Source organism: Spodoptera frugiperda, chromosome 30 (assembly GCF_023101765.2).
Source record: "Spodoptera frugiperda isolate SF20-4 chromosome 30, AGI-APGP_CSIRO_Sfru_2.0, whole genome shotgun sequence".
NCBI lineage: Eukaryota > Metazoa > Arthropoda > Insecta > Lepidoptera > Noctuidae > Spodoptera > Spodoptera frugiperda.
In genome coordinates this window covers 4,486,639-4,513,664 of record NC_064241.1, presented here as the reverse complement: position 1 = coordinate 4,513,664, position 27,026 = coordinate 4,486,639, and the positions used below count along the sequence as shown (strand labels likewise).

Below are 27,026 nucleotides of genomic sequence, written 5' to 3'. Positions count from 1 at the left end.
AATTGGATCTTGACTTGACTCTTTGAATGCTTTTATTCAAGTAATGAGACAGGATAATCGGAGCCATTTGTGTTTTCCTCGTGAAGTATGGAGGTATACATGCAATCATTTAGATACAGTCCATTATTCAAATGACTCCTAAGTCCTACGCAATCCGTGATGAGAAGGAGGTACTCAGATTAGCGACCAAGATAAAGTCACGTGAACTATGTCGTTTCGACAACAAAACAAATTTTAATATAGGCAATTAACCACATTGTGGGTTTCTATAATAACAAAGACACATTTAAATATTCATGAAGGTTTGTTAACTTCAAATCAAGGTTTATAGTCTTAAATTACGATCGTTAAATCGGTCAAATTACAAACAAAATTATTGGAATCTTCCGCATTCCTTCACAAAGCAGCAATTAGGTTTGTAATACGTGATCAACTTTCGAATATTTTAGGAGAAGTTGTTTCTAGCAAATTGCGTTCCATTGCCATTTTTGGTCCTTAAATGGGTTATTTTAAAAGCAACTTAGATGAAATCGTACAGTGTGCGTACATACGTCACGGTGCCTGACGGTTGCTCGGGTCACTGCCCCTGAACTCGTCTGCATTTCCTCTATTTACTGGTTTACTGGTGTACTAACCTCATGTTCGGGCTTATTTAGGGCGTGAATTGAATGAATATGCATTGTTTAAGGCAACGCGTGATGATAAGGAGGCTCTGTGAAATGAAGAACATGCATTTATGCAGACGGTTAGTTCTATTGAAGACTAAGTGGTGATATAATCTTTGATACAAGTCTGTCAAGAAATAGGTGAACTTGCTGAATCCACCAAAAATAACATGGAAGAAGATTAGAAAACGAAAGCACCACGTAATAGTTTACCTGCCTAATGACACTGTAATCTCAAAGAGTGCGGTTGCGTTTCACGGCAATTTTTGTCCTATTATTTAATCAAATCATTTGAAACGTAACATGTGAAATGTCATCACGAACTATACTTTGAGCACATTATCATCTTATTAACTAGTTCTGGCATCTAACGATCGTGTGCGAAATAACCCATCTGTTTGTGGTGAAACCTGCGCGCGCTGACCTTTGACACTAAATCCAAGATGGCTGACTAGCTGTCAAACTAAATACTCTTACTTTCCTTATCTGTTAACAAATCATATTTTACCGTTTCATAGCCTCTTTTAACGATTCATTGTGCCTTTGATACGGAGATACTATTGTGAAATCATTTTAAAAGAATTAGCACTCTTTGTTGGCAGAGAATGACGGACTACCGGTGGTATATTGATTGTGTAATTCACACCTATGAATTATGCCTTTTCTAGCACATCTGACTATAAAAGAGCATCTATTATTAAAGCATGTGGCATTTAAGCTTTCAGTTATACTAAATAAGCATTTCTAATTCGCAAATAATAGTGAATCAGTTTCGGATAATATCGGTTAAGCTATGGCGCGTTATTTGAGTCCATAAACGTAAAGTGCCCATGCAAATCTGATACCGTATTCAAAGTGGAATTATTTAGGCTTTGAAATTTCGCCGAGATGTATTTATTGGTCAAACATGACATTACGAGGAAATCGGAATGAAAAGTTACGTGATTTTATTGTATTTGTTGCATGCGCTATGTTATGGTTCATTTATCATTGCCAACCTCGATTCGTCGGCCGCAGTCGAGCCATAGAAATTGAGCATTGCAGTTTCCTTAAGCGTTCGTTCGTTCGTCTCGTATGATTGATATCTGAAGTCTTTCTGTTATTTTTTACTGATCCATGTCGTCCGTTTAAGTTATGACTTGAGTGAGGTGTTTCTTATGAATCAGTGAAGAACTTGTTTGTAGTTTTTATGGGTTTGTTTTATTCATTAGTCGTCGTTCAAAGAACATTCTTGTGCAGTATCTTAATTTTTTTAGTATCGGCCCATGAATTTTAATTTAACGAGTTTTAAGTTGTTGTCATTTTTAAACGTTTAAGCTTTTGTGTTGTTCTGTATGTCACGGACAGTTAAGATTAGCTTCAGAATCTTGCTTTGTTATTCAATAAAGATTGTAAGGTCTAGAGGTTCATGAGTTTAATGAGGTTGATTTTACGGTCTGGTTAGGTGTAACCGGCCATAAATGTCCATAACATTTACGACTTGAACTCTGTCTTCCTGCATAACATTGTCTATTAGCTTCTCATCGCGGTTTTAAATAATGTTGGTACAATCTTATACTTCTTTACTGTAACCTAATTGATGTCGTCCTACATTGTATTATTGTTGGAACTATTGTAAGGAAACCTTCAGCATCCTATTATGTCAGATGTTTTAATACCCAGATAAGTAAGATCTTCAACCTACTCGAAGTTTAAATGTATTAATGAATAGCGTAGAGTAGCATCCCACGCTGCTCGTAAGACTAATGAAGTAACGGTGTTTGTAAACAATGAACCAGAAACATGTATTCTGTTCGTATAGTAATGTTAGAACCTTAGAACAGTACGCAATACCGGGCCCAGTTGTACCAGTCAGAATTACGATGTATTGTAAGTGCGTTCAAATGGTAGTTATGCAAAATTTTCGCACGTCCCCCTTGTCTACCAAATATTGTATAGAAATGTTTGTTTGATCTTTGACTCTGAAGGTTTATTCTGAATGTTATAGAGAAGTAAATGATATTCCTTTGATTTGAGCTCAAGGATAAGGTTTCTCAAGAAGACTTTGTTAGTGCCTTTTCTTGAACTTTTGATCATGGTATGTAGACAAATTTTATGGAGGGTTGTATATTTGCTAGTATAGTATCGTCTGATTGAACTATGATCCTATGAGACCAAAGCTATTCCTGTCTGGAATGTATCTGATATCAACATCAAGTCTGATTATGAACCTTACTAGACTTCTAAGATTAGAGCACTATATTTCTATCGTAATCGTAAAGTCTCTTCATTAGTTTTACTTGGAAAGTTGGCCTTTGTGCCCATACACTGGGCGCCATATAACAACTTTATAAGCTTTGTTAATGCAACGCAATGTTTCTCAAGTTAGAACAACGTGACATGAATAAGCACTTGCACTACCAGTAAGGTCGGAGGTTAAGCAGAAGAGCTGTCAATACAGGTGCCTACATGCCAGCTAATTATGTAACCAATCCGGCAACTGCAGTCTACTGCATTGGCCAATTGGGGTCGCCTTACGACGTACCTAGTTATCTCAATATCTTTCATGGTCAGTGAAGCATGTCATTTGCTTTGCAGATAATTAGTGGAGGTTTTTTGAATTCAGTTTCGAAGTATGTAAAAATTTTGCAGTTATTATATAGATATAATGAGTATTCTTAACTTGCAATGTTTTGCTCAATATAGTCAAACTCGTTAGCAAGACATTTTCATCACCTAACGAAATAGATAAGGTTGCCATTTTTGTAAAAATATCTGTCTTGAAATTATTTTTCGTCGAACTTCTTTCAATCATACAATTGCAAGGACACTCTCACTTTTACTTTGGTCCTCGTGTCCGTACACATTACCGGAAGAGAACAATTTTAGTATCTGCTTAGCTGTTTAAGAAGTGGGACTGACTTTCTATATTGCACTGGCGGTCCTACTTGATAAAGTTCGCAAGCTGTTTATCACGTACTAGCATCATCTATACGGCAATGTAGTAAGATGCTTGTATTGTACAATCGTTCGTTGAGAAGCAGCTACAATGGTGCCATGGAATATCTGATGCTGCCATCTCGAGTGGAATGTTATATTTTTTGGCTATTGTAGAACAACTTAGAGTGTCATTAGACAAAAATCTTGTTGTTAGATAGTTTCGTTTGAGACGTCAAGATACTTGTAATCTACTCCTTTCTTATTTTACTCTTCTGTGTTATTTATGAGGGCCGTACTCAGAGTCATTTAATGGTTACCTAACCCAGTACTTAGCAATTATTGTTTTCGGAACAAAATCGTTACTAAGGAATAGTTTAAGTAATCCTTAAATGTCTCTGAGTGCGTAAGTGAGTAAATCTTGACGAAGAACCAACAAATCTCAGATTGAGGGAAAATGTCCGTGCCATAATGATGATTTATTGGTATTCGAAACGTCATATAAACCATGTTTGGTGTTTGCAAAATACTTATGTTGTAAAAGTAGGTGGACAGTTAAGTATATAGATGGAAGTGTGATAAAAGAATGAGGATAAAGAATTTACATACATAGATGAAAAGTTTGCGGAAGGTCGTTAACCCTTGGGACTGTGTCACTTATGCTCGTTTTGGCGGTATTTGTTTGAGCAGGTGAAAATTGTATGACGAACGTTTTTTTTTGTCATTTGCGGCCAGTAACATGTCTTCTTTTTACAATTTTATCCTCTTGAATTTCGAACGCAGAGAATATTGTTGCTTGACCTTGAGGAAATTTGAAAAAGTTCCAACTGCGATCACTGATTAGTACGTGGCTTTTGTGTATTCGAAAATGAACCTCATTTTGCATCTCTTACGGTTTACATTGTATTATTAAACGCATCTACATAGTACAGTGTACAGACCCTTAATAGAAGCAGTTCGTTATCACTTCGTGTTGTATAAACTTTAGCAAGTACACGTCCACATACATGACCGGTAAACTGTAGTCTGTTGGTACCTATTGTATCTCTAAGTAGGCCCCGCTTTCTAGTGTTCATAGGTTGATAATACTGTATTGGCTATTGTAAGAGCTTTATCATTTACTAAGATAATTTGGGAGATAAAGTTAGCAATGTTATCTTAAAAGGAACGTGTGGATAGAGAGTAAATTAGGTGTTGATTTATGTGGTCAGAGCTAAGGTCTATTGTTTGGTCCTTTAGACAATTATTTAGAAATCGAAGGACCACCAATTAAAAAGCGTTCGTGATTGGGCCAAAATTGTTCGGGAATTAAATTATCGTGGCAACCAATCCTAGATAACTACAGATACTGCAGCTTAGTAGTAGCATGTAGATTAAGGAGCGAATATTTAGGAAACAAGGTACGAACTACGAATTAATTTATTAATTTGCCTACGCTCAACTAAACCATAGGAGTAAGAACACGATTACTGAATCTATAACAGCAGTAGCGAACTATCTATTATATTATCATCACGATTTAGCATTCCAGATATCAGAATTCATTCCTAATTTATTATTCATATCGACATTTCGAAACTGCGTTGATTTACTTAACGTACTGTATTCGAACAAACTATCTACTGCCTTAGCTGTTACGCATAAGGATTGTTTGGAGAACACGCAGTAAAATCAATAGAATAATGGTTGTTGTCATTTCAAAAACGGTACATTATTAATATTTCTTCTATGTGCTCTGTCTTGTTTGATAATAATGTAACAAAACGTGGCAATACGTATTGGAACTTGGATGGAAGTTGTGATACAAAAGGGAGCAAATAGTTTATACGCTATAAATTTTATTGCTCAGTTCTGTTGTAAAATCTGTATTCAATGTTTGTGAATTGTGTTTCTGGATTGAATTCAAGAAGATTTGCTAGTTCCAAAATGTTATTGGTTGTGTAGGAATTCAGTCATTGACGCTGTGTAACCGCTCCCATGAGTCTCTAGTTTTTACATCATTTAGAAATCAACACGATCATACTACATATGTACATAATTATAGTGTGGCAAATACTATTGCCATTAGTTAAGTCTACCGTTATTCTCGTCACTTCTTACTTCAGTGACAACTCGTTGCAATTAATGACTTGATGAAAAAACCTCTAATTTGAACCTTATTGCAATACACTAACGAAACATTAAATAAAACACCAGACAGTCCCATAAATGCAGTGAAAACATCTGTAAAAATCAATTCACGATTAACGAATGTCCGTTAAATGAGACGCATTTTTAATTCGTCATGGGGCTTCTGTCATTAACAAACTTCCAATTAGTGGTGACCAGCTAACCTTTAACATCGGATGTAAAAAGATGCGTTAGACCATTAAAGATGTCCACAACCCAATTTTCTAATCGATTTAATCGGTTAGAATCTGTTATAAAAAACTAAACGACCTGCTAATGAGTAGAGAATGCCATTTGGTATTAAGTCCACCTGCAGGTGTTTGAACGTAAAGTGTAAATAAATAATTAAGTTTTAATTTTAGTTTAAACAACGTCACGCCTTTTGTCCCCAAAGGAGTAGGCAGAGATGCATATTACGACATGTAATGCCGCTATACAATGTACACCCTTATTTCACCAATTGTGTTATAAGTTTTTGCCATAAGCCTGATTGATGGGCATAGTTTCAGACTCCGTGATACTACGGAGAACATTTCGAAAAGCCGAAAAAAGTCCAGTATTCCTTTGCCCGACCCGAGATTCGAATCCGAAACCCCTTGTCCAGCAGTAATTTTAGTTAACTAATCATTCAAGCTAATCAAAGTGTAAACATACTGTAATATATTATCGGCTTTTGACAAGAACAAGGCTCAGGAGCTCTTGATTTTGCTGTACGGAAACTTACCCTACGGCTAGACTCCGGGCTTGTAATTAAAAGGACCATGCACCTACACCTTTAAGGTGGTTTTAAGTTATGGGTCTGCATGCACAGTTTAACATTTTAATACAGTATGCTAATTCAAGGGCTGCTTGCTTGTGCTTGAAAATATCCATGTTTTTCTTGGGTATCTTTCAATCGTTTTTGTTTTTAGGCAATGATTCATTTATTATAATAAATCAATTCTACAACATAATATTTACAACTAAACTAAAAATAAAATGAAAGTTAGGTTAAGTTTTGATAGTTACTTATTGAAATACACTTATAGTTTATAAAAATCATAAGTTGATTTATTGTTGACAACTCTTAAATATTCTATTTTAAGTTCTTTGAGATAACATCAAACTTATGACAATGAAAATGTAATATTATAATATCAAAGAATTTCCTTGGTAAAACTTATTACGAAGTTCTTCTCACGTATCGTTTGTAAAGAGAAAAGATGATAACTTGAACGTGTATTTTCCTCATTGACTTATCATCACATAGAGAACACATCGTATCATATTCGTATCCACTTAATAGTCACGATTATGTTTATAATCAAGTGTCATTCTCTGAAGAACTTCACACTTACTTATAACTTAAGAATTACGACATTTATAAGTTTGATGTTGTCGCAATGGGCAGATGACTCTTAATAACTGTTTCGCCATACAAACATATAATATTTTGACGATATTTGTATTTGTATTTCACAATAGAAATAAAATGATCATAAAAATATAACCATATCTTTCTTATAATATTCTTTTTAATGTTTTTATAGCCAATCATAAAAAGGCTTTGCTGTTTTGACAACTCCCTAGTCAATAAAGTCGAAAATAGATATCGTTAAATTATGACAATAACAACCTAAGCTATTGCATTTTAGTTTTATTATTATGCAAAAATAAGCCTTATTGATTTATGATATTCAAGTAATATTCAACCTTCTGAGGTAATTTTATGGTTGGCTTAACTAGTCATTATTGCTAGACAGGTTTTAGAAAATAAAAACACTAATTCAATATCCCAGTGTTACTTTAAGTGTAAAAATTCTAAGTAAAACTCACTTAACTTGCTTGTTAAGCTTCACATTGGTGTAAGACAAGTGTCTAGCTCAAGGCAAATACTTAAGATTACTGCAATGTTTAAATCGTTCTCTAGGGGTGTGGCTAATAGCTTTATGTTATTTGTCTTTAGAATTATTGAAAACCATCCTTATTGTAATAGACATAAATATTACATTTCCATTTATGATTTCACAGTTAGAATTTTCACCGAACTTACATTATTTATTTCACTAAACAAATTAGACTTTTACGTTGAAAATGGTATGTAGGACTGTCAAACGTATTGGCGCAGTAGTAAGGTATAAAATACTATCAAAATTAATATCGTGATAACTGTAAGTTAAAATAATATTAATTTATGAACCACACCTAGTTTGAGTCCCATGAATGTTATGGTATTAATATTCTATATCCATACTTCTTTATAGCTCAGATTATTCGCATCATCTAGTATTACAATATTGTTTCAAAAAGTAACATCTCAATGACCAAACTACCAAAATCGTCACGCAATAAAAGCATTAGGCACGTAATCACGTCGTTAAAGTATTTGTAAAAGTATTGCAACTGCACTTATTTGCTTCACGGTCTATCTTGATGATGGAGCTTGGCTAATGTAGATGTTATTTAATATGAATCATGTTTGTCTTGATAAAATTGAGAATTAGCTTTTCGTGGTTACCTCATTGTTCTTTTGTTTGCTTTTGTATTATTTCTTCTTGTTTCTTCACCAATTCTACAATTTTGTTTATTTATTGAAATTATGTCTCCTTTTTTTCTTATGATAAGTAAAAAACATTTATCATCGTTTTTTTTTTTCTCTAAATCTCAAGAGCATGCGACTATTTACCAGTGGTTCGGTACCTCTCTTTTGTTAAAAGAATATCACTAATTCAGCATTAAGACAATTTCATTTCTGAATAAAAATTGATGACTATAAAAACTTAGCTTTACAACGAGATATCCTCGTAAGATTACATAGAAACCCTTTCAAATAACTATAACGGAATTTCACCAATAAATTCTTGCTTGACATCCCTAAATAAAAACAAGCAACCCTAAATTGGTGCAAGAAGCGTGTGATTTACAGCGAGACACGCCGCGGGCGACAGAGTTCCTAAGAAGATCTGCAGATTGCGGCAGTGCAATACACAATACATTTAGTTCTACCTTTATTTACCTAATACAGCATGAGAACCGTGCTAAAGTCGAAATTTCAAACAGTAATTGGCAATTGTTTAGTTCATTCACTTCATTCCGATACAATTTCGTATTTACAGTGTTTAAGTGACCATACAACGGTCAAAAGTCACTAGAGTTGATATTACAGTGTCTCTTATTACGAAATGTTTACACAATTTGCTTATTACCTATTTAAGTAGTGGTTTGACTCTTTTGCTATATATATGTATGTATAACTTGTATAATTTTTCATGTCCATGTGCCGTGGTGGCTAGGAAGTTCAAGTAGCCCGCTTCTTCGAAACCTACCGACGGCAAGTACCAATGTGACTTTTTAGAGTTATATGTACCTACTTTCTAAGATTATTTGACACCACTAACAAACGGTGAAGGAAAACATCGTGAGGAAACCTATAATTTCTAATAAGTTTTTAATCGCCAACCCGCATTGATCAAGCGGTGATTAATGCTCAAACCTTCTCCGTGTGAGATCCTTTGGTCATCAGTGGCCATGTATAGGCTGATGATGTGTATAATGTTCCAAGTTTCGTGTGACTCAAACCGAAGTTAAAATTGTTCTTAGTAACTCTAGCTCTGGTTAAAATTACACAAGTCATAATTTTTTGCGGTTTCTGAATGTCAAGTATGAATACAGGGGTCTTTAAATAAGTAATTTGTGTCAAAGGTGATTGAGAAAAGGTCAATACTAATGTGAGTAATTGTTATAATAACACTTTTAATTTGAAGTCTATTGAAGCAAGAGTACAGGTTTGTTTGTAGAAAATTTTAGGCATGAATAGTAGCTATTAGGATTTGTGCAATATTATTTTACTTTAATGTTTATTTAATCGCTATATTATGGACGTACGTAGGTCACAGGTTAGCAATTTTGCCTGTCTGCTAGTCCTGTATTACGATTTATGGACTTCTACCATACGTGGTTTGACCAATTTTGAGTCTTAAGAAGATTTGACAGAAAGTCTAAATTAAGTATCCACAGACTAACTTCCATATAACTATCTGTTTCCTAAAACTCGCCAAAGATACCTTTTCCTCTATCCAACACCAATAACATTCACCTAATACCAGCGACGCCCGTCAGTATTAACTGCTAAAGTACTGCCTATGAACGATGTGAAAGTTTCCCAAGGAAAATAGGTTACTGTGCAAGCTGATCACTTGCCACCTATTTGAACACTTACTTACCTTTATGCTGGGGTCACACTAATGGAATAAGCCATTGATTTTGAAAACAAATTCTTTAAATGTTCGTACAAAACATCAATTATCGCCATAATCAAATGGCATATACCATTAGTGTGGCCCCAGCATTAAGTATTGCTTTAAGGACGCTTTATACTTTATGACCTTTTCTTCTCTTTTATGTCGCTCTCATTTGCTATCAGATTGGTTGCAAAACACAATAGAATGGGATGTTAATAGATTTTACACGAACCCACTACTAGCTATCTTCTATTCACACAAAAATAATGAAATTTTGATACGAGTGTTATAATCTTTTAGGTCGAATAATTTTTTTGGCAAAAACGTGTATCGAAATGCTTTTGAAATCTTTCTCTTTTCTATCAAAGCAAAATTAGTTGAAATAGGGTTTGGGGTCTCCGGAGCAGGTCTACTAAGTGGACTCAGTGCCCTTACAGTAAAGGTGTTAGGGTAGCCACACGTGGTGGTTCTAGTGTGGTAAAAATCCGACACTCCCTATCCTCAAACATCCTCAAACAGCTAAGCGCCTTTTGAAGATTTCCCTCCGTCACCAAACAAAGGTGAAATTATGTTGACATATACAAATCTTATGTTATAACACTTGGTCCCTTAATAAGATACAAGATACAGCCAGTCAGGAAAACTGGCACAGCTTAAGGCTTAATCCTCGTTTACAGTATAGGCTTCTCATATTTTACATATGCTTCATTTGCAAAAGCCATTTGACCTTATCAAGTGCCGGCAATTGGTCGCATATGTACAGTGAATTCGCTGTGTATGCAAATTTTAGTGTCCATGGCATCTTTTGTAAAGTAACGACGTGTTAACTGGGTTCTTAATGTAAGTTTATAGGTTGTGAGTGTATAAATAGACGGATCTGTTTTACATATGATCTTTAAGTCGAGAAGATTAAAGAAATGTTCTCACTGAGAAAAAAATTGGTTGGGAACATTATACTCTGTTCAAGATCCTGCAAAAATCAAAGCAACTATAAATATTCAAAAAGATTAGGCATCACCATTATAGTTCTGAAGATGAAACTATAAATTCAGATCTTGAACTTGACTATAATCTGGGTAACCCGATTATGACATATTCATAATTTAGGACTATACTGTAAATCTGTTATATTCCAAATCAAATTGCTTTTGCCAATATAATAGTGGTTGCTATCAATATTTATTGGCAATATATCCTTTACCAAAAACCAGTATAACTGGACTAGTCACGGACGAGGCTTCGGATCCCGTTAGGGAAGTAAATCACATTAATGCTTTCCTACGCGTTGTACCCGTCATAGTGTGGCAGACTTACATGTGGATAATTACGTGTATAATCCATTTCCTATGGTTTACAAACGCATTCCTCGCGAAGAACACTTCAACAAGCAATAAGTTTAACAAACCAAGCCTCGCGAACATTACCTATATCTGTTCGCAGATTATTCTATAAATCGTTCCTCGTTTACCGAAACAGGACAAAAATTCCTAACAAACAATTGATTACGAACGTAAATAAGCCAAATATGTACACGAAATAAATCTCATACCAAAACGGTATCTTAAAACAAGAGTTTAGACAGCGAGTCAAATCAGATAGTGCGTATAAAATTCCTTTTGTAGAGGCTATAAAGAATCCTAATCTTCAAATGAAATACGCAACTAAATCAAAACGTATCAGTTCTCAGACACAGCCTCAGCAGGTGAACATGGCTGACGACAACAATATTCTGTGAGCATCGCTGGTTCTATCACATAAATTATCCGCGTGCTCCCATACGGTGCGGGATGCGTTTGCGCTGGGTATGCAAGACGTGGACTAGAAGCGATTAATGATTTGTCTAACTTAGATTGTTAAAAGTAAATGTTTAAGGTGTATGGAGTTTAAAAATATTCTGGACTCCACACAATTAACACGTCAGCGGCCACTTAGCAGAAGATTTGCCTTTAACAGTTTTCTTTCTGCAGATACTAGTTTAATTGCTTTTAGTTACTATCGCCAATGGTAAGATTGCGAAATCTTGTTCTATAGTAATTTGCGGCCTATTGCTATCCGCAAAAAGTGCAATAAGTACATCTCTGCTTAACCCTTTATGGAATTATAGTGTGATGTTATCTTCCAATTAATATTTCATTTTAATTACAAGACAAGATACTCGTAGTATTACTAAATTACCTCATATCACATTCCAAGCGACTGAGATTAATTGCGCACCAAAGATAAAATCGCGATCGACTATTCCCTTTACGAAATAAAAAAAATATATTGGTTACTAATAACAGTTATCTTATCCTAGTTAATTACATTTTTATCCGCCACCCACTTGTGACTTGGGCCATAAATATTGTAACTAATGCACGCCTATTCGCTGTCAAGCAATACCGGCGGTATATCGGAAGAGGTGTGCAGAAACGAACTGGTTGACGTACGCCGCGTTATTAATTATAGCTGGTCCAGAGATATATTTTCATATATCCATGGGAATTCTAATCTTGAGACCTGTTTAGGGTGTAACTAGACGTGTGAATTTGTTGGGTAATTTGGGGAGAGGTCTTGTATCGAACTTAGGAAAGTGAAGTAAGTTGTATCAGTGGACCAAGTTTGTAACCTTAGCCTGCTGCCTCACTACTTACTTGCCGGGAACGGGGTGGTTTTTAGTCAGTAAGAGTCTCACACTCCCTCTCGCCTCACCCAAGGCGCAAGAAGTACAAGGATGATAAAAAAAACCTCGATAGTGCCTATCATTTTCAACCCAATAGTCTTATAGTTTTTAAAAAAAGTTACAAAGATTTCATACTTTTCTTTTTATAATGCTTGGCCCTCAATTTTGCAATCAATCAATAGCAATCTGTGAGTTCTATTACTGCTCCCTTTAGTAATAAAAATCCAATTATTAAAAGTACCTACGCATGTCTTACTCATTCTCATCGTCAATGTTGCTCTATTTTCTACACTAGAAGAAACATTGCATGTCGTTTACCCTCCTTGTTATGTTACTAACACCTGTTTGTAGGGCGAACAAGTTTGATCGATGCTTTTAAATCAACACAATCGGTTGAACTGTTATTCCATTTTGTCTAAGCGGTTGCATATTGACAGAACCAACATTTGCTGTTCATCTATTCAAAAGGCCTATTTGCTGAGTGCAAGTCATTCAATTTAATTGTATTTTGTTTCAATAGTAATTTGTTTTGTTCAGTTGTTTACTACGACTATAAGTCGTTTATTTTTGAAGTACACGACAATTGTAAAACGTATACCGTTGATTGTGTCGTGAACAGTTTTAGATTTTACTTTCATTCCATCACTGGTCCTTACAAGTTAATTGGGGCACATAACATGATGTTTTTTTTCATTCGAACATTCTACATTTGGCCATTATCTCTCAGTGTAAATTGTAGCAATTGTCATCCATTATACAGCATTTACTGAATTAATCGAAATCAAACTGTTTGTTTTCATCTACTAACCGTTCTAATTCACTCCTGTTACTAATAATAACAATACCTCGTAATCTAATATCTTTGACTCCATTGCGTACACTTAATATTATTCCTATTAATCTTACAAAACTACGCAAAATTCTTGTTCTCGAAATGGGTTCAGTTCGTATGATTGCCCAATTTGAACTAGTGACCTTTCTATCGTAAATCCACACCCTATCTTTAGTCTGTGTGTCTATCGGTTAAATGTAAATATCTAGAAGGCATTACCGGCCTCGCTTGATATGCACGACAGATTTGTAAAATGGCACGGAAAATGGTCCCAAATATCACGCACTCATTCGCCTATTTGTAACCAAAACAATGGAGGTAAGGCGTAAAGATAATGCTAGATACAAAGTTGAATGCGAACGCGATGGCGTGGTTCAATAGGTAGACTTGTTCTCAAAGCTGTAGGTAGATTTCGTTGATAAAATCGGAACCGCACTATGGAACATTTCAGAACTCCTAATCTTAGTTCCGAGGGACCTTTCGATAGGCTTAGATTGATATCTAGTAGTATGTGTTGTTCTACAGTTAGGAAATCATAAGAAATACGTTTAGACATCAGCAATACCCGAACCAGAATAAATACACCACATCCTCATTCATAAGGACAATAAAAGAAAGATAAATATCAAAGCAGCCATTTTGTCTGACTGTATAGTTATTGGATTTGCAAAGTTTAACTTGGAATCATGGGTAAACGAACTCATTATACTGGGTAATGCTAAATCTTATGGCGCATTGCCAATTTCCAATGAAGACTTGGTACTGGAAAACGAATTGTAAACAATTAAGCTGATCTATGAAGTTAGTAATGTTTTATTTATTTAGATACCTATAGGAGAGATTATATCTTTCTCACTACAAGTTAGTTCAACCACATCATTCACTACATGAAATATTTAAGTTCCAAGAACATGGCACGTCTTACACTTCGATGTTACATACGTGAATACTGAAATGCTACTCAATTTTAAGTTGTACAGTATCATGCTATCTCTGTCATTTTATAAAGAATCGATAGGGACAGAACTAGTTTTGATGTCATTGAGTAGCAGACTATTACCATTAACAAATATAACTCTTACACTAAACAGTCTCCCCTTAGTCATCACCACATTCAGTAAAACTGAATACTATTAAAAAAAATAAACACAGAATTTGTATTCCATACTATATTTGTCGATATTTCAAAAGAACTGCAAATGTTCAATACATTCTCCGACTTGTTAAATAGTCGATTATGTATGCACTGTCACGTACTTCCCTTACAAAATGTACAAGAATCAAACGTGGCGACTACAGAGGATGCCGCTTCTATAGATCTTACTAATAACATCGCATGTGAAGAGATGCATTCAGTACAAACTTTTTATTTGAAGTGAAGTTTAGCTTTGATCTTAAGTTTGCCAATTTTGCCTCAAACTTGTAAATATCAGAGCATATAGAGCATTGGACTTTGGAGCTTATAATAATTGAAAATGAACTTTAGTATCGTTATAGTTAAGTTATAATTTTCATCGAAGGCACTAGGTAAACACAAACTGTACTTAGACCTAATTCCCCAAAAACCAATCATTAAAATAATAGCTGTAATTGATTTCATGTGCACACAAATTCATAAAATAAAATGATACAGCGAGTAATGAAATCGTGACTACCAATATATGTTCAATATGACTTTTATAGTTTGTACAAAACGTAAGTATTTTTGTATACAGGCCATATTTATGATTATTTTTATGACCGACCACGTAGTATAAACTACTGTTATTCTGAATAATGTGGCTGTCTCTAATGGAATGCGTGTTCGTTGTTCTAAACTCGTTGTAATTGATAATCAGGGACCGGCTGTAGGGTTTGAATACCAACCATTATTTATGTATGGTAATGTATTGTTTTGTACAAGTGCCGTTGAAGATGGGATTTCGTACTAGGATCTGTCGTCGGTTTTGTCCATTGTGCAGAGTCGCATCGTTTCAAAATGATCTGAGTAAAATATTCGTTGCCCTTTCGAATTCTGAGGCAAATAAAATGATACCTCCTAAAGGTAAGCGTCCACAGGCCCACATCGTACGCATCGCACGCAACGGATTTTAGTTTGTCTTGTGTCGTACGGACCGCATCATCGGCAATGCCTACATGCGATGCGTACCGATGACGTAATACAATATGCGTACGATGCGTACGATGCGGGCCTGTGGACGCTTGCCTTTAATCTTGTAGATATTTACAGCGGCAGTGCCTATGGTGTAATAATTTCGCACCTAACTACATAACTATAAAATTATTCAAACTCTTTTCAACCTACTTACATCCGTATCAGCAATAAAATGATTTATATCTAGTTCACGTCATTATATCTAGATCGAATTGAGTAGTAAACCTACTTACTTGATCTGTTTATAACCGTACTTGTGGCGAATTCAATCTGCAATAAACTTTAAGAGCGATCCGGTGTAAACTTACTTCGATAAGGAGGAAAAATGAGAAAACAAATGTAAATCTTTAATGCTGTACTGGCCGTATTATCAAAGAAACGGGTATAGAAATATGGTAGTGATGTTTTGGAAAATTGCAGTGCATGTGAAAAGAAGGGTAACTGATAATTAAACGGGTTTTTTATAATAAAACCGGGTAAACGAGCAAACGGGTCACCTGATGCAATCGCCGCCGCCCATGGACACCCGAAACATTAGAGGCGGGCGTTGCCGGCCTTTTGGGGTTAGAAGTTTAAAGATTGTTGAGGATTGGGAAAGGGGAAATTAGGCCGTTTGCTGCTTTTCATAAAATAAATAGCAGACTAACAAGCAACTATTCCAAATACCAACAACACTTCGGAACTCTTTAGACCACGGAATTCATAGAAGTGCTACAGTTAGATCAACAGCGCATTCAAACAATCAATACAAAGCAATTACATATACCAGCCGCTACATTTCCGCAACACTACCACGTTACATTTCCTTACCATTTTCTGTTACAAATTCGCTACAGTCCAACCATATGCCGGTGCAGTTTAGCCACAGAACATTGTTCGCGGCGGCCATGCTTCAAACTCAATCGGTACGTGAGTAACAAATATTGTTGCATTCTCAAAATTACTCGCTCGTGACAACGTGTTTTCTTGTACCATGTGTCGTGAAGTATTGTGTTGATGATGATTTATGTGGAGATATGGTGGACCATAAACGGTAGATATCGGGCAAGAGAACATTTAAGGTCGGATGGGTATTAAGCAGGAATTACTTGGCCTAAAGCTTTCTGTGTGCATATGTAAATCGCAAGTCGATATGATATATCTTGACAGATTAAGGAAGTCCTTTGGTAACCAGCTGCTGTGCAGGTTTTTTTATTGGTCTTTTTTTTAAAGAACGTCGCAGTTTCGATTTCTGGGACGACACTGCATGCTTCAATGATCCAAAATAACACAAAAATATACCTCGTCAAGGGGCTTCGGTTTAAATCTCGAAGTGAAGAATTTTCATACAACTTGTCTCACATTTTAGCCCTTTCTTAAAGCTATTATAGCCATACACTGAGGACACACTTCAAACACTAGGATTTATTTGCTTTGTAAATAATACGAGCCCTTCTTTTACTAGACGTGATCGCTTCCACCTTGGCCCCATTGTCATCACATTTAGCAAGTGAACGACACGGCTATTTGCGGTATCGATTCTGAAGCAAACACCTTTGTTCGTATAAGCTCCATACTTATAACTTGACTGCAGAATATGAGGGCTTGTCAAATGATTTCGTCTAGTTTAGTAATCATTTAAATTAAAATAGTCATAAATATATTTACAGGCTGTCATAATGATTCTTATTTCATTACATTATGAAAAATAGACCACGTATACGTTCTACTTCCTTATAAAAATTACAATATTGTTGCTTTAAGAAATGTTGTGCAGACAAAGAAAGTATTATCTTAACTTACATTTATAATAATAATCTACTACAAGCGTGTGTAACCTCCTTTTGTGCGAACATCCTACTTCTCACGTTAAACCATTAACATAGACAAAGAGACGCCGATTAAAAATTAGCGGTAATTTTACGACTTGAATTTGTAAAGAATCTCCTTAACCAAAAATGGAACCATGATGATATACTTTACTGATGAAGTGATGACCTCAATCTGACGGTTACAGCGTCTATAGGTGTTTTCTACACACTAAGCAAGCTTAGATCATTAGCTGTGATGTGATCATCAGTATTATAAACACTGTATCTGTAAATGTCAAAGCATCTGATGAAAGGCTAAATCCAATAGTGTCAATCAAAGATTGTAATTACATTTCAAGTATTCATATAAGACCCTATGAAGATAAATTAAGCTACAAGAAAAACAAGATTTGGGTGTTAGTTTTATGCACCAACTTTATGAACTACCTAGCGGATTTACCGGGGCTCCGGCTCGAAAGGCAGTAGGAATGTTGTTGTTTTTAGTCAGTAAGAATGTGACACTCCCTCTCGCCTCACCCAAAGAGAGAGAAGACATTGGATCATTTTCTCCCCTTAAAAAAAGGTTCACCTTTAATAGAAACATTTAGAAAACACAGAATAGCTGCAAAAATACTCGTGTACTTAAACAGAACAGCCCTACAATAACCCAATAAATCACAATCATAACCATAATTAATTACGCCGACATCAAAGCAGTTATATAAAATCAAAAACGCAATAGCATTTCAATAAGCTTAGTTACCATAACTGTTCATTCCGTAATAGGTCTAAACGTATGCATTAAGTCACGGAGATATACGCCTCGTAACTTTAAGTCTCGTTTCGCTTTCAGAATCACGAGTTTTGCTCTCGAAACGACGGTTAAGATACATTATGTATGGTCTACTAACACGCTTGGGTCGTGAATTAGAGTGGAAATGTGTAAACAAACAGTTTTTTGAGATATTATGGTGTCGTTCACTGGTGGGATCGTCTAGGTTTCGGCACCGGGGTTGCCGGTAGAGGACCTACATAACTTGTTTTAGGTTTATATGGTCGTCACCAGGAAATTTTTAGTGAGGTAAAAATCCCGCACTCTCTAGTTTTTTCCCAAAAAGCTAAGCACCTTTGAAGGTTTCCTCCGTCGAAAAATATTTCGGCACCGTCTTCTAGTTTGGACAATCTATAATTATGGTTCTAAGGTCACAAGGTAGACAGACGATCTGTTAAAGATCGTAGAAAGTTGTTGGATGCAGTTCCAATTAAGTCACTGAGGAATTTTCAGTTATAATACGTTATTAGAATTATGGCAAAATACTTTTAGCAAATTGGTAAAATAGTAAGACTATTATTATACTCTATTTATTCCCTCGTAGTAATGAGATTAATAACATTATTGTCAAAACTAAATGTAAGCGTCAGTCAGTTAAAAGTCACTATTTAACTCTATAAGAAGCACTGTTATCCTTCCAAGGACACATCTCTATTTGTTTAGGTTTGTATATTTAGATGACGTTTTGGATATCACTTTCTTACTCAGAATCCATCGGGACTACTTTTCTAACAAAGATGTTAGACACGCATGTCTACACCATCTAATGTTACTTACACACTCTGTCCAAAGAATCGTGACTGAACAGTGGACCATCGAATTAGGTAGGCATGCGCTTATCTTTGTTTACAAAGGTGAAGGAATTTTGAAGGTGGTAGGAACCGTTTATTCATTTTATTGACGATCGAATTTTGACGTAGAGGTGTTCTAGGATATAATATAATAGATAAATAACTACAAGTTAAAAGTCAATTGTTGTTTCTTATCTGCATTTGCAACTCTTAATATGATCAATGTTTAAAAGATAGATCTTACTAGCTCTCTAAAATAGAAACTCTGCGATATCCCATAAGTAAATTGCAAGATAACTATGAACAAAATACTTACCCAATCAGAATGCAAAGTACCATACATCTTGTCTGTAGCTTTCATGTTATCAATAAAATAAATCACACTACGCTAGCTGTACTAAGGCACCGCAGAACTTTTTATTATGCCAGTTGTAAAGGCTATAACCATACAATACACAGTGATGCGCTAATCTGTTTGACACAGCCCCAAGCGTTGTCTCTCGGATTTGTAGACTAAACTCTACAATAAATTAAAACCACTACAAACTTAATAACAACAATCGAATATGGTTTTTAAATCAATACCTACAAAGTTGAATTTGGTATGCTGTGCAGGTAATAGATGCGTCGTCGATATGCTCATGCGGTGTTCCGTTAGCCGCTCACCTGCGCCCGCGCTTCTCTAGTTATGCTAATGGCTGAGCGCGGCTCGCTCTCAGACTCTCAGTACTAAGTACAGAGGAACATGGAAATAAGTCCACTGGAAGATTTAGTAGTCATATTCCCTTGTATGTAGATTTGTACTCGCAATATTTTCCTCTAGAAACGGTCCTTACACACCCAATACAAGTCCAGTGTCATTACGTAGTCATACGTATTCAAATGAGACAATCGTTTAGATAAGCATTTCGTTCGCAACCCTATACTTTGTTCGTACTATTGATAATAATTTCCAATCGATTGCTGTTCCTCGTTGACTTTACTAAAAACATGTCCCAGAAAGACAAAACGAGGTGATAACAAGATATACTTATATTTGGCGTACCACCTTATCTAGTTTGTCCCGTTTATATCAGGGTATGGAGATATTCTCTGAACGAGACCGTGGGTGGACGCGAAACTCTAAAGGAAATCGATTCCGCTGTACGTGTTTGAATCGATTTCTCGACACCGGGGTTAAGTATGCGAGTATCGAATGAGATGTTCCCTAGTTTCATTTACGGGCAAGCGAGACCGCTTCATCTGTTTGGTACTGAGTCATACAACATGCATGTCTAATTGCGCATGTAAAATGATGTTATAACTTAACAAGGTGCCGCAATGAAACTGCCAACGTTCTGATAATGCACATCATATGTTCAGCGTTAAACAGTGTTCTTTCTATGTTTCCTTTTACATTACTAATAATTTTGTAATTGTAAAGCATTTTTTCACCAATCGTGGCTTCGAAATTAGCTGATGAAATGTTTGTAATTCCAGTCCATTTACTAGTTACATAAAAAAGTGATTGAAAGAATTAATAATTTCTCAATGACAGCTTCTAGTCAGCGATGATAACATAACAGGCACTCTCATCTCACAATTAACACGATACGATGGCAAATTACTCTTTTAATGAACAGTTGTGGTTCGACAGTGCTGTTCATTAAGTCTCACAATGAAAGAATGCTATTGTACGAGGGCCAACAGAAGCTATTGGTGCAAGCGTGAGACATCTTAATGGTCCAACACTGCACGCATCGCTTTGTCATCACTATCGAGTACATCTAGCATCGAGTCGTGAAATCGATCATTGATACACAATCGATTGGTGACGTAAGATTTTACACTCTACTTTCGTTAGCGTCACTATTAAATTAGTGTGTTACAAATAGTACAGTTAGTAGGTTGTTATTGAAAACGCTCACGTAGTTAATGATTTGGCCGTTCAGTAAATGGTGATCGATAATTTTGCAACGTTATCGATTTACAAGTTATGAATATTTTTTTGGTTACTCACTAAAAACAAGTTTTTTTTAGCAAGATTGGATAAATAATGTAAGCTCAGCTTTTTGCACAGGTTTCTTTTCTACCTCCATGCTCATTGGTGTCGACTTAACTGTTATTTATTGGGCCCTTTGACTATAGGCTTGATCGACCTTATTGCCTTCAACTAAAACCACGTAAAAACATCACCGTGACAAAATTATGTGGTAACTAATACCTTTGCTGTTTATTTTTTCATTTTCCATGGCTGTCACTAAAAACTACAATTGTCCGTCAGTCATCGTCCCAATTTCTGTCACCCATCGGTCGATTTTGGAGTTTTTCATCAGTAATTCGATTAGCGGTGACATGTTCGATGTTCGTGCCGCCGTTTAGAGTTCCGCTACACCACGACTCGAATCCATGAATTTTCATGGCACGTGCGTGTATTAAATAAAGGGGAATCGGAAATAATGGAAGCGGTAGCAGCTAGAGGACATGGTTAAAAAGAAGGTGGTTGCGGAACGTGATCAATTGCTCAAGCTTATTATCGTGAATAGTGATATTTTGGCGTTCTTTGTAGATTTGCTGATCATAGAAGTAAAAGACTGTTTAGCCACTTTACAATCTTCACTATTATGTACCTGATCATTAGAATCTAAAATCCGAAAATATTTTGCTTGTCCATATATATAGATCTAGTAAAGTAAAGTAAGTCTCATGATGAACGCTGGTCATGACCGATGTTAGATAAGATTTGCTCGTCACCTATATGAGGCATGAGATCTAATAAACATTCTAAGTAAACGTAATACTACATACATCACAGACATTATTCCTACATAGTTACGCACAGAAACATTATTATTCTTTTCATAAAAAAAATAAAGAATTTCTCTTTTTCAATCACATCCCTTGATCGGGTTGTAGCATTAATTACTTTGACCAGTTTTGATATCAATCTACTGGATGTCTGTTAGCCTTTTTGCTATATCTAACTGGAAGCTATTAGCTATAGCTTAGTTTTTTCACCAGTTTAACTATCTATTACGACGGTCTATATGTACCTAGTGGGCGTGTGTTCGTTTTTGCAAGAGCCTAGTGGTTGTGATAGATTGCTTGGAATTCTTGCAAATAGGTTTCTTAGAAAACATTACCGAGTTTCTCTAGATCTGTCTGATTTACAAGTCTTATGTGATCATGTAATAGTTTATAACGGTGCGGTTTGAAATGTCCACGTGCATTCCTTAACGAAAGATGGAAGACATTGTTGATAATCTTGATTCAAATTATACAAAAGCTTTATTTTGGATCCGTTTATTTATACTCTGACTATTATTACATTAACATATCACACAAAATATATTGCATTAAACTGTTTAGGTACCACATACGTACAAATTTTTTTAAGGGGGAAAATCATCCACTGTTTTCTCCCGCTTTGGGAGACGAGAGTGAGTTTCAAACTCTTACTGACTAAAAACCGCCCCGTTTCTACTCCTGCTCTTTGAGCTAGTCCGCAGCTCCGGATCATGCATCAGCCCTACTGGGCCCCATCTGTGGACATACTTAGAGCTACTGTGATATTTTCCCAAATATAAGTTCTTAACTAATATTTCTCACTAACAAATCTTAAACATCTTCACAATCATCAGTAACACACCATTCATTTACAATCTTGTAAAACAATAAACATAAACATCTTCAAAATTCCGACCTAATTACTCCACAACACAAAACTGACTGATAGAATCATCCATCTAATCATTTAGTTCCTAGTTCACGAATACCCCCAGCAGCCCTTCGGCTATTTCCGTCAGGTAGTCGTCAATCATCGTGACTCGTTCGGGACGTCGTGTCGTGATCACAGCCCACCCAACTGGCGCGCGCGCATAACTGTTACACTGTTGGTACGAGTTGTACTAGTACTGTGTATATTAATAACAGAAGTATAATTAGCTAGTATTGATGGTAAAAGAAAAGTTTATTTATTTGCACATCAGAAAAGTTCTTTTAACTTAAAATATAAAGTTTTCAATAACTATAGAATATTTGCTTCAACTAGCTTTTTTTTTCAATCATGTCAAGTTAATTTGATGTGATCCAAAGCAATCCAAATCTGTGTCATCCAAAAGTTAAATCAGTCCCGTGTCTTAATCAAAAGTCAAATCTTAGCTGAAGCCCAAAAAAGATATGATAGAACTGAACATGATAGAAACTGCGTTTGAACAGAGTCGACCTTCTGAGTAAACCCTTATAGTATTAACCAAACCGTATAATTCTCATCTCCAGTATAGTTTTAATTATCATGCAACTAATTACAAATGAAAATGTATTAATTTTATGTAGCAGGATAAAATTATAGAGTAAGACCATTAAAAATATGAAGTTATTCTAGATCTTGAACACTATTCGACTTTGATCTTTATTAAGATTGTAATTAAGTGTACTTTTGATAAAAAAATGCCCTGGCAAGACTTGATTACATTACTTGATAGTGGACATTGGACAAGTGACCTACATTAGGGACCTGTTTTCACGTTGACACACACACATGCGTGGGATTTACTGTACTTGTAAGGCGCTTGTGTCAATTGAACTTTGTGTTCCGACGAAGTACGTAGTTCTTTTATATCGTAGCACTCTGTAGTAGCAAAAAGCCTGATTCTACGGTGCATGGCAATAATCTCGCATAATATTTATAGCATGACATTCTATCGTACATGGCACTTGTTGTCATAATGTTTATGTCGTGATGTTAAATTAATGTAGGTAATTGATGTTTGGTTTGCGAAACTGTACAATTCTCCTGTATATGTCTTTACAAAATTCTTACAATGCCCATTGCACTCAGGACTCTGATTTTGAAACGAAAATTTGTTTATCACCAAAAGTAATCACTTCTTTTAGCGCAGTGCTTGCTCGCCCAAACACCACCAACGCAGTACAATTACATATTTATTTTGACTTTTTAATCATCATCATCATCATCAACAACCTATAAGTGGCCACTGCTGACCAAAGGCCTCTTCTCGTACAGAGAAGGTTTGAGCATTAATCACCACGCTTGCTCAATGCGGGTTGCCTTAACTTCTAAATATTTATTACAATTTAAACTACATACACATCACCTCATCTTATCTCCTAAACAACTTCAATCGTTAATCAGAAGGAAAGTTGCTCCAACTATTTTGTATTTACCTTTCAAGTACAGACAGACGGACGTACAGATTTACACTAGTTCTTAACAGTCCGGTTGTTCAACTTCATTCGATTTATTTGCAGTGTAAAGGAGAAGTCTGTTTGACGTATTTGTTGCTAATAAATACATTAGTTTATGGGTACCACGTTTGTTTCTGATTCTGAGCTATGAATTTATTGACTCGAAATAGATTGGACGTTGGTGAAATAATTTCTTGTTGATTTACAATAATGTGTGTTTCATTTGAATCCTTGATTGGTTGTGTTGATTAGTTTTCTGATTACATAGATATATATATATGATTTTTATAAGGATTTACCGTAAATTCCGCGATCACCACCCCACAGGCTGGCTGAAGAGCGCAATTTAAAAAAGGTTTATAGAGGCTACTGCTACCTGCTTTCTATTCAATGGCGTACGAACATGATTATTATGTTTTTCGACTTAGTCACGTAATTGTTTGACGTAGAACTATACAATTTTCGGCTCATTCTACTAGAGGCTTCACGTCACATCAAAATTCATGGTGTTCAAAACTTAACACCTATGAATGAGCATTTTCTCATCCTATTTTATCATATTTTAAATTAAATACAAGTTCAATGTCATGTCTGTACATCAAGACATACTCATTAACTAGATAAACGATCAATAAAAGTGTAATGAAAATTTTCAATGAATAGCCTGCATAATAATTTTGATACTTTAGCTGTTAAGATCCAAGATATATTGTACTTTATGATTTATGATTATTGTTAAGACAAAGACTAGATGGTATTAATTTATATCATGCATAGAAATTGTTAATTACTTATTCCATTCATACATATAGGAATTCTTCATAGTATCACGTTTTTCTTCGTCAGCACTATATGTTTCATTTGACATATGCAGATTTTTTAATGATTGTCTCTCTGTAATTGAAATGCTTAATCACGAATTCACATTATGAGTAGTTAAAATTGAATAACTACTGTTTACGTAGCGTAATAAACAAGATTGCTCGCAAAAAACTGTTGTCTGTTTTTGCAATGGAATTAAAAAAAACCATTTTGAATTATATGAATTTTTTGACACTTGTTAATTAGTTCTAGTAGGATATACATTTGATTTTTATATCTAAACTCTGTTTAAAATATTACCTACAAGATTCTGAAAAACATAATTAACAATCAACTTCATATGTGTACAATTAGAAATCACATACGAAATCGTACCCAAGTACATTCTAAAACAATCATTACCTAATTGCAAAGATCCCTAGATAAAGCATGACCCACCTAACAATTAGTGTATAAAAAAAATAAAAACAAAACAGTAGCAGGAATGTAGCCCATTCATTGTCACATCACTATTCATAAATAACCGACATAAGCGAACTGTTTACAAATAATATAGTAATCATACAATAGTGACTTTATTTCGGTATGTTTGTATGTAAATAGCCATATTGTATTGAGTTCATTACCCTTCTTAGCAAAACTAATACGTTGTCACTATAAAATATTCTAGTCAGGTTTAGCATCAGATTTACATCTAAAGCGTTTGTATCGATGAGTAATACAACGGTGTTTTTTTTTAAACGAAGCGGTATTTTATGGTTTCTATGTTCTCTCTCATGTATGATTGGACAGTAATCAATCCCATACATATAAGTTGCTTGGAAAGTTCTCTCTATTTGCGTTGGAACGGTTTTTTAAATTGTTTGAGTATTTGGGCTATTGTGTTGCGAATTGATGTGTTATTTTTTGTTACATAGGTGCTTTTTTAGCTTGAGGGCACTTATTTGTAGACTAAGCGATTACAGTAGGCACACAATGTCAGCGTTCTCATGTTACTATGCTAACAATGTCTAGACTGTGTCGTTGCTTTAAGTGATTGCGAAGCTTAACCTCAAGGGCATATGCCTATTTGGGGCTAAGAAATATGGATTTTTCGTCGATTATTTATAAAACTATTGGGTAAAACGTATCATAACTGCCTGTAGATGCAAAAAGAAGGATGACGTTATACCTATTACAATCACATTGTTCATTATTATGATTAGCAAAGCAATTATTAAACATCGCTACATCTACATTCAAAGAGTGAATAACCTCACAATCAAAACAACAGCCCGAATATTTTTCCGCATCACAAAGTGACATCATCAACGAAAAACAAGAAAGTATTTAATTGTCAACAATAATAACCGTCATCGATTCATCGGATCGAATCTTAATCGATTCGAGATGCAAAAAACATTCGTACGGAGAATCGGAGATGAACGCGCGTCGGCTTCGCTCGCAGTCGCGCTGTGCCATTGACCCACTACAGGTTTTTGTGCGTCTAACGGACCGACACACTTCATCTTTATTGATTAAACAAATCATTTAAAACTATGTACTAGCAGTTTTTTTAAATATCGTTGCGCAATGAAAATTTTACGCTTGTTCACTATCTTCAAACGTTTTGTCAATTTTCGATTGTTTGATTACGATTGTTGGCATCGATTTTAATATCGATATAATGACAGGTCAATCAACAATAGTTGTGTTTTCTTTGCTTGATTGATAGTTTGTGATTGAGTGCGGTGTTTGTGGACAAGAGTTTCCAATCAAATTTTTGTGAACGTCATAATTATTAAACGCATAACTGGATTTCTGGACAACTACATAAATGAAATTGTGAGTACTAAAACGATTTTATTTTTACACCTAATTATGAAAGAACCTTTTTAAGTTGTAAGATAAAATAATTGCTTAATTTACATAAACAACTAGCAAACTCGGCGAACTCCGTTTCGCCACCAATGATTTTCCCTGTTTTCCTGCTTTTCTCTTAATTT

The 27,026-nt window shown here is 35.2% G+C and overlaps 1 protein-coding gene across 8 annotated transcripts in view; it reads left to right on the top strand.

Annotated features, from left to right (window-relative positions):
* Window positions 1-27,026, top strand: part of LOC118269554 (cadherin-99C) — a 153,697-nt gene that overhangs the window by 24,572 nt on the left and 102,099 nt on the right. The window contains exon 1 of one of the 8 annotated variants that reach the window (XM_050706765.1): window positions 26,847-26,865. The exons of the other annotated variants lie outside the window; for them this stretch is intronic. The gene's annotated coding sequence lies outside the window, so the exon portion shown is untranslated. Of the gene's footprint in view, window positions 1-26,846; window positions 26,866-27,026 lie in introns of those variants that run through there. 8 annotated transcript variants of the gene reach the window in all.